This window comes from Calidris pugnax, unplaced genomic scaffold, assembly GCF_001431845.1.
Source record: "Calidris pugnax isolate Ruff unplaced genomic scaffold, ASM143184v1 scaffold132, whole genome shotgun sequence".
NCBI classification, from domain to species: Eukaryota; Metazoa; Chordata; class Aves; order Charadriiformes; family Scolopacidae; genus Calidris; species Calidris pugnax.
In genome coordinates, this window is record NW_015090910.1 from 2,476,221 (window position 1) to 2,485,511 (window position 9,291).

The window sequence follows — 9,291 nt, forward strand, 5'->3', positions numbered from 1 at the left end:
ACCCCCGCCATGGACCCCCCGCCTCACTCGCACTTTGGAAAACAACGGGAAAAGTTGTGGGAGCCCAAAGAGCACCCACAGCCCTGGAGAACGTGCTGAGATCTGGGGAGGAGATATGCAGCAGCCATCCCACCTCCTGTAATTTTCAGAAAGAAAAGATGCCCAGGGGCAGCAAACGCCAGAAATTATTTGTTTGTGAGCAGTTATTATTTTGTATCTACTGTTTGGTCTCAGTTTTGTACGCCGTGTAAGACCATCACCACTGAACAGCATCTGAGCATCTCCAGGAGCTCTGCACGGATCTCACCTGCTGGTTCCTGCATCCCCCGTGGGCTCCCCCAGCCCCCTGCTCAGAGGGAGACTAACGCCTGCACTCACATCCCCACTGATTTAGGAGGCTGTGGGAAAGATGAAAGGCACAGACCTGCTCTGCAAAGCCCTGGCACCCTGGCCAGAGCCCCCGGACACGGCCCTGGGAACGACACCCCTCCCACGGACACGGCTCCGTGTGACAAACACCCAGCACTCTGGGCTGGCTTCCTAAATAATGAAGGTTTTGCAGAGGGAGAAGTGCCGCAACGCCCAAGGGGTGCGTGGTGCCACCCCCAGCTCCTCGTCCTGCTGCACCCACAGCACATTATTAGCCCAGAGCAGCGCAGGGCGGGAGAGGGAAGAGGAAAGGGATGGTAGAAGAACACAAAGCAGATACTTTGATACCACGTTTCCTTTAACTCTGGAATTTTCAAATTTGCTGTGACAGGCAATAGTTTCAAAGTGTCAAAGGGATGAGTTTGGAAAGAGTTCTAGGACATCAGTAAAGCTCTCCAATGGCACAACTGCACCAGCCATTTCATAGCAGGTATCCATCAAGAAAGATGTTTTTAGCCACAAGCACTGTATTTACCACATCTTCAGAGTATCTTCACTCATTAACAACACAAAGAAATGACTGGCACTGTATTTCCAAAATAGCCAATGGGGGAGGTAACATCCCCACCCCTGAACCCCTTTCACTGCAGTCTGAGGCACTCAGCTGATCTGCTGCTGTTTGGGGAAGTTTTGGTTTAAAGTTTGCAGTGGGATGACAGGGTGGTAAGAAGAGCATCATCGTGCCATCCCCAGAAAGGCTGGGTAAGGCGGTTGTGCTGCTTCTCCTCCCGAGCCAGTGTGGTCAGAGCTACCCGGGGCTCCTCTGCACGGCCCCACACACCCCCACACAGCACATCTGCTGCTGCAAAGCAATGCTCTGCACTCAAAAGATTTTGCTAATTGACTGAGCCACCCACTAGTTCATCATTACTCTTTCCTACGCCATTTGGAGATGCCGCTGCTTCCCAGAGCATCCGAGAGGGTAAAACTTAATTAATTTATGGGGACTTGATGGCAGGACAAAGTAGCTGTGAGCGATGCAACACTGCTCCTTCTCCCAGACACTCTCGTTCCGCAGAAAGAATTGTGCAGTACTCTAGCACGAGCTCAAACACTGAAATATGAGGATTACGCAAACATCTTAATGGCATTACGTCCAGAGCGGCTGGGGAGGGAGACATTATTTGGCAGAAGGAATTAAATTTGCTTTGGAGCAGCACCGTCCTTCAGCCTCGCTCATAGCCTTGTTTCCAGCCACAGACTGGAACTTCTTCAGACAGCAAATCCTAAAACAATAACAACAACAAATGACCCAGGTTTCTTATAAAATATTTGTAACACACAGAGTCCAGAAAGATGCAGCGATGCCCTCGCAGATTGGCAACGGATTCATATGATGCAAAAGTTACCATGGTAATTCTCAGTTCAGTTTTATTAAACCAAGAGATAACATTACACATGTCCTGCTGTCACTCCGGGCCCAGAAGTCAGCACAAGTACAGGGCTATGTGGCTGAGAAAAGAGTTTCTTCCCCAAACGCATTTTCAATATTGTTTGTAGAACACAAAATGCCCAATATGTGCTTCCCAGAGGCCAGCAGCACCCACAGGATGGGCCCAGCCTCTAAGAGATGAGCACAACAGGAAAAGACCCTGAAGATGGAAGCAGGAATTAAAACACTTGGAACAAGGCTTTCAAAAAAAAGTATGCTTCCTGCCAGAATTTAAATGCTGAAAAATCCCTATCATGTAAGTTGTTCAAGTCAACACTAAATGTCGTTTTAATTGCTTGGATGTATAAAGAAATGGAGGACCCCCAAGTTTCAGGCCCACAGAAGTCAACAGGAAGCTTTGGGGCACTGAATTATGTCTAAAGGTATTCGAGTAGCCCAGCTGCTGTGCTGTTTCATCCACCAGCCTTCTCCCAATCACACCTGGAGTCTCCCTGCGCTATTAAGAAGCAGAAAGGAGCAAGGACGGCGCTACCCCCTCCCTTCTCCCACAGAGCAGCCTGGCACCTGATAAAGCTGGTTACCATCATCACTGCAGCTACTCAAACTGGAACCTTCTGCAGTGGAAAGGCTGCCTTTCATTGGAAGGCAACTGCTAATTCAGAAAGGCCATCAACAACTTTAAAGACTAAATTGAATCAACTAAAATTTTTTTGGTGATTAAACAGATGTGTGTTTTTATATTATTGGCTCCGATGTCTAAGCCTTCTGATAACAAACACAATGATCCATGGACGCAGCAATAAAGCACCTGGAGAAGAAGCTAGGCAAGTCTCCTTCCATCACTACAGCAACAACTCAAAACGTATACAGCAAAAAGGGCACAGGAAAAGGAGCATCACAGAAAGGGAATGACAGTTTCACAGTTCTTCTGACACGTTACAAGCATTTTTTTCCCCCAACACTATGCACTTATTAGACTCTTTATTGTGGGGTCACATGGACAAGCTGAGAATTATTTTCAGCTTATGTGTCAGACAGAAATAAATTACCCAGGGAAAAGATACACAGCTTCTATGTGTGTACATATTATACTTCACTCTGTAAAGAAATATGTTTCTACAAATATTTATAGAAATGGGACTGACAAATTTCCTCATTCTAAAGCAAAATGACTTATCAAAACTTTAACAAAATTTAATTCACACATTAAAGAAATTACGAAAACATTACAGTACCAATTAGCTAATTATGGGTGGTGGGAATGACAGAAGATGGCAAGCTGCAGCGTTACAACAGGCCACACACATACCTGTCTCCTCCCTAGCAGCAGATTTCAGCAGTTACCAACTGGATGTGACAATAAAAAGCACCAAGTAATCTTCTTGTTACAATCATACAAAAATTAGGGTGGAAAGATAGCACATGTTTTTCTAAAGAGATTGTATTTTATTATTCATTATGCTCCTGCCAAAGAATACAGAATCAAGGAAATACTTTCAGGGTTCCAGTTCTGGCACGCTGAATCACAGCTGCCACACAGAAAGCGTAACAGATTCGTGTTCCCAATTGTCTTCCAGAAATTAATGGATAATTGAAAAAAAAAAAAAAGACAAAAAAAGATCAGTATTCTTTCTGAGCATCTAAAACGCTCTTGCCACCATGTTATATTAAAAGCAAGTCACAAAGAGATCATATACCCTTCATACCATTCCTCTGCTCTGCTGTATGTACAGGACAAACTGGGAAAGGTTACTGATTCTCAAGTAGGACTATTAGTACACACAGAATTACCATAATAGAAATATAACGAGGGTACTAGCAATTTTTCATCTAAATAATGCTATGTTGAGCATTTCTGATTTTTGCAAAATGCAATATTCTAAAAGGGAAATGTGAAATTTCAGCTGGAATTGAGCCAGCAATGTGTGCTCACTGCCCAGAAGGACAACTGCACCCTGGGCTGCATCCCCAGCCCCATGGCCACAGGGTGAGGGGGGACATTCTGCCCCTCCACTCCGGGGAGACCCCCCCCAGTGCTGCCTCCAGCTCTGGGGCCACCACCAGCGGAAGGACATGGAGCTGTTGGAGCAGGGCCAGAGGAGGCCACGGAGATGCTGGGAGGGCTGGAGCCCCTCTGCTGGGAGAGTTGGGGGGCTCAGCCTGGAGAAGAGAAGGCTCTGGGGAGCCACTAACATTCACCGCAGTGAATCCCTGGGGTCAACATTCTTGTGTGAATATTTAACTGATCAGAAGCATGCACTTTTATACTCTAATAAATCTAAACTATTGTTATTCAACTCCCAAACTCCTAACTAATGATGTACAAGAGACACGCGTTGAAAGAAATACCAGGTCTTGCACTTTCAGAGATGTAAGTGCTGACAACAAACAACATCAAGCTGAAGAACCTAACGCTGGGAGAGGTTTGAATGCCCAACTACAAGGAGCTTTGAAGTACAATCATGAGTATTTGTCAGTGCAGCTCCCCACGGAGGCACAGCTGTAGGTCACTGGAGCACAGAGGGACATCATGGACATCACCTCTCCCTCCCGTGCAACCAGAGGGACTGTAGCTTTGGTCTGACCGGCACAGCCTTGTGTACAGCCTTAGAGATGGAGACATGAGCAGCCTGAGCAGCATCCCCCATAGAGCCAGGGAAGAAAACTGCAAGAGGGGCAGGTGAGAGGCTCATCCAGAGCACAGTGGAGAAATCTAGTCAATCTTTTTCCAAAAAAAGCTGAGAACCTCTTACACGAGGAGGGTGAGAGAGAACGGGTGTCCTGGCACAGCAAACACAAGCCAAAGGGAGAATGATCCATACGGCACTGGGGGCCGGGAGGGAGGAGACAAGAGACAAAGGAACACGGTTGGAGCAAAAGCAAGTGCTGATAAACCAGCATCAAAGAAAGTCAAGGTTCAAGTTAGACGCCTGTTTCTAACCATAAAAATAGCTGGATTTTGGAACACCCTTGTGCAACATCAGCAAGTTCAACCGAGAGATGCCTTCATTCAGGTACTCATCGTGCATGGCCATCCCTAATTGTACAAGAGGACTAGATAATCTTAATTGTTACTTTGGGACCTTAAGATCTCTGTGGCAAATGAGTGTAAAAAATAGAAGTAAAATAGTCCCACAATTCATGTTTTGTGCATATAAGTTTTTTCGTATTTACTATTTTAGGAGTCGTTCCTTTCCAAAAAGCTGTTAAGCAGAGTTTATGGATAAAAAAAAAAAAAAAAGACAAAAAAAGATCAGTATTCTTTCTGAGCATCTAAAACGCTCTTGCCACCATGTTATATTAAAAGCAAGTCACAAAGAGATCATATACCCTTCATACCATTCCTCTGCTCTGCTGTATGTACAGGACAAACTGGGAAAGGTTACTGATTCTCAAGTAGGACTATTAGTACACACAGAATTACCATAATAGAAATATAACGAGGGTACTAGCAATTTTTCATCTAAATAATGCTATGTTGAGCATTTCTGATTTTTGCAAAATGCAATATTCTAAAAGGGAAATGTGAAATTTCAGCTGGAATTGAGCCAGCAATGTGTGCTCACTGCCCAGAAGGACAACTGCACCCTGGGCTGCATCCCCAGCCCCATGGCCACAGGGTGAGGGGGGACATTCTGCCCCTCCACTCCGGGGAGACCCCCCCCAGTGCTGCCTCCAGCTCTGGGGCCACCACCAGCGGAAGGACATGGAGCTGTTGGAGCAGGGCCAGAGGAGGCCACGGAGATGCTGGGAGGGCTGGAGCCCCTCTGCTGGGAGAGTTGGGGGGCTCAGCCTGGAGAAGAGAAGGCTCTGGGGAGCCACTAACATTCACCGCAGTGAATCCCTGGGGTCAACATTCTTGTGTGAATATTTAACTGATCAGAAGCATGCACTTTTATACTCTAATAAATCTAAACTATTGTTATTCAACTCCCAAACTCCTAACTAATGATGTACAAGAGACACGCGTTGAAAGAAATACCAGGTCTTGCACTTTCAGAGATGTAAGTGCTGACAACAAACAACATCAAGCTGAAGAACCTAACGCTGGGAGAGGTTTGAATGCCCAACTACAAGGAGCTTTGAAGTACAATCATGAGTATTTGTCAGTGCAGCTCCCCACGGAGGCACAGCTGTAGGTCACTGGAGCACAGAGGGACATCATGGACATCACCTCTCCCTCCCGTGCAACCAGAGGGACTGTAGCTTTGGTCTGACCGGCACAGCCTTGTGTACAGCCTTAGAGATGGAGACATGAGCAGCCTGAGCAGCATCCCCCATAGAGCCAGGGAAGAAAACTGCAAGAGGGGCAGGTGAGAGGCTCATCCAGAGCACAGTGGAGAAATCTAGTCAATCTTTTTCCAAAAAAAGCTGAGAACCTCTTACACGAGGAGGGTGAGAGAGAACGGGTGTCCTGGCACAGCAAACACAAGCCAAAGGGAGAATGATCCATACGGCACTGGGGGCCGGGAGGGAGGAGACAAGAGACAAAGGAACACGGTTGGAGCAAAAGCAAGTGCTGATAAACCAGCATCAAAGAAAGTCAAGGTTCAAGTTAGACGCCTGTTTCTAACCATAAAAATAGCTGGATTTTGGAACACCCTTGTGCAACATCAGCAAGTTCAACCGAGAGATGCCTTCATTCAGGTACTCATCGTGCATGGCCATCCCTAATTGTACAAGAGGACTAGATAATCTTAATTGTTACTTTGGGACCTTAAGATCTCTGTGGCAAATGAGTGTAAAAAATAGAAGTAAAATAGTCCCACAATTCATGTTTTGTGCATATAAGTTTTTTCGTATTTACTATTTTAGGAGTCGTTCCTTTCCAAAAAGCTGTTAAGCAGAGTTTATGGAGCTGTATTGTGAAGATGAAAGACGGTGTTCATAAAGTAAAAAAATAAAAAAAGATAAGTTAAAAGAATGAAAAATTAGAATTACAAATAAGTATGTGGGGTTTTTTTAAATATACAGTGAATAAGAAAGTCTGCATAGGCACAGTGCATTGATAATATGAAGAAGATAACAGGCCATTTGGCATTTGTTTTCACTAGACATCGATGGCATATTCAACTTCAATAATTATCTGCTATTTCAGTTCATTATAAACCTGCTGACAACTGTAAGAAATCAAGGTTCCTCCATGAGATCCACAGACATTTGATATAACTTTACAGCTAGAGGAATTTTCCTTAGATCATTACTTTACAAAGATAAGATCAAAATTAAAATGCCAGAAAAACACTGAACATTTTGACATGTGAAACTGGCGGAGACCCTTTTATATTGAAAGCATTCTATATTTGCAGTTGTTTTTAATTAAGATACTAAGTCAACTTTTCAGTGTGCACGTGTACAGATGAAGGAGGGTTTAAACTGCTGGGACTAAAGCTTTGTCTTCACTGCAGAAGCTGGCAAAGGACTCTGGATGATTGCTGTAATTTCACCTCCATCCATGAAAAGTCCAGAAAACTGACTTTCTGCCATTACCGCTCTCATCTTCTAAATAGTATCATTACCTGGATGAATAAGCTGTAAAGTCCCGAGTGGGTTATCGACTCTTACTTACGTGTGGTTAGTGTATTTTTTAAGCATAAGTAGCTACGTTTAACTCTCATTCCCAGACCTTCCACGGAAAGCCTGCTGTGCAAAGTGATGCAGCAGCTCGGAAGGAGAAACAGTCAATCCCAGCCTTCACCTGGTCTCCTCTGGCACAACTCCCGCAGCGGGGGCTTCGCTTCCGAGGATGGTTTGCCCAGGAAACGAGCCAGGAGGCTCCTGCTGCTCCGTGTGGTACGTGGCAAAGAGCGGGGTGTTTGGCTTTGTTTAAAGGCAGACGCTTCCAACCCACCAGATGGGGTTGTAGGTGGAGAATTTTCGCTCAGTTCCGATGAGCACAAACTGCAAGTGAAGTCCACAGAGAAAAACTACGCGGTCATTTGGCCACTGCCGCCCATGAGAAGCACTGCTGGTGGCTTCAGGGGAACCATGGAAATCCACCGGCACACAGCAGAGTTGAGAGTGCTCCAGTACATCCTTAAGTTAATTCTTAGCATATTTTTTAGTTAGGCAAAGCTAATACAGCAAACGGATTTCAGGAATGACATGGTTACTAAAAACAGTGCTTACCCGGGCTCAGGTTCCCCAGATCACGCGTTCTGGGACACCACCACAGCAGTGAACCTGCTGAAGGCTTAGACCCACAACCCAAGTAATGCCCAAAACAAAGCAGAATGTTACAGGGCCTATAAAAACCACTAAAGGCACGTTTGAAATGAAAAGACCTCTTCCTGCTCCCTCTTCTGACTTTAGGTGGGGGACTCAGCCTGTGGCGTTTCACTGAAGTGTCAGACAGTGTCAGCTTTAGGTGATGCTTCTGTGGTGCGTGGTGTCACCCTTCTTCACTGCCTCCAGAGCGGGAAGGGTTTACAGTTCAAAAGCTCAGGGGAGGTGAAAGCAGCAGCTTGTTTGCCATCTTGTGCCAACCTGCAGAAGTCCTTCTCCTCGCAGCCCTGTGGCGGGGGCTCACAGCCTTAGCAGGGAGCCACCAAGAGATCGCCAACAAAAATGTGAACTCCAGCATAAACGTGGTCTGAGCCATCTTACGTCTGTGGGCTCTGGTTGGTCAAACAACTGCATCTGTGTTACCAACCAGCCGTGCGTCGGCTGGGAGGAGGAGAACAGGTTTGTGTTTTCAGGACAAACCTGATGAATGAGCTGCTGGTCAGCCACAGCAGCCAACAGATCTATAAGGAACAGTCTCGACTGCTGAGCCCACCGAGTCACTCGCAGAGGTCCACACCCCAACTTCTGCTGTATTTCTCAGAGCAAAATCACATGAAACACAGTTTTTGAAAATCACATCAGTGTATGTAACTGCATATGGTGTGACTCTTGGTTACTGAGAAATTATTCAGTGTGTTAACTAACTATGAGAAACCAAGAGCTTACATCTTTTGGTACTAAATTAGATGGGTGATGTGCTTTCATCTTCTTTTGCTCAAATATGACAATATCAGCAGACACCAAGTTCTGATGATACTGTTCAGTATTATCACTGAACTCTTTTGAAAGCTTCATTCTGCCACAGACCCCAAAAGCATGAGCCACTTTTCTGGGGGACAGGGACTAAGACTGCTTCTACATTTGAATCAGGTATCAAAATAACCAATTCCTTCCATTGTACAACACTAGATACAGAGAGGTTTTTCTGAGAAATTCTGAATTCCAACCGTAACTCCGCAGCAGCTGAGCCTCACAACCTCAACCACAAAATATTAAACTTCTTGCAATCTCAGTGACCATCGTTCCTCTGTAAAACTCAAAGTAATTACTTCCTGGGCAATATTCTGCCTCCCTGCCTCTCCCTTCCACAGCTCTGTGTATGCTCCGGGCAGCAGGAGAAGAGCAGACACTGCTCCGTGGAGCGGGGGGACCGCAGTCCCTGGCCAGGGAGCAGCGTGCACACA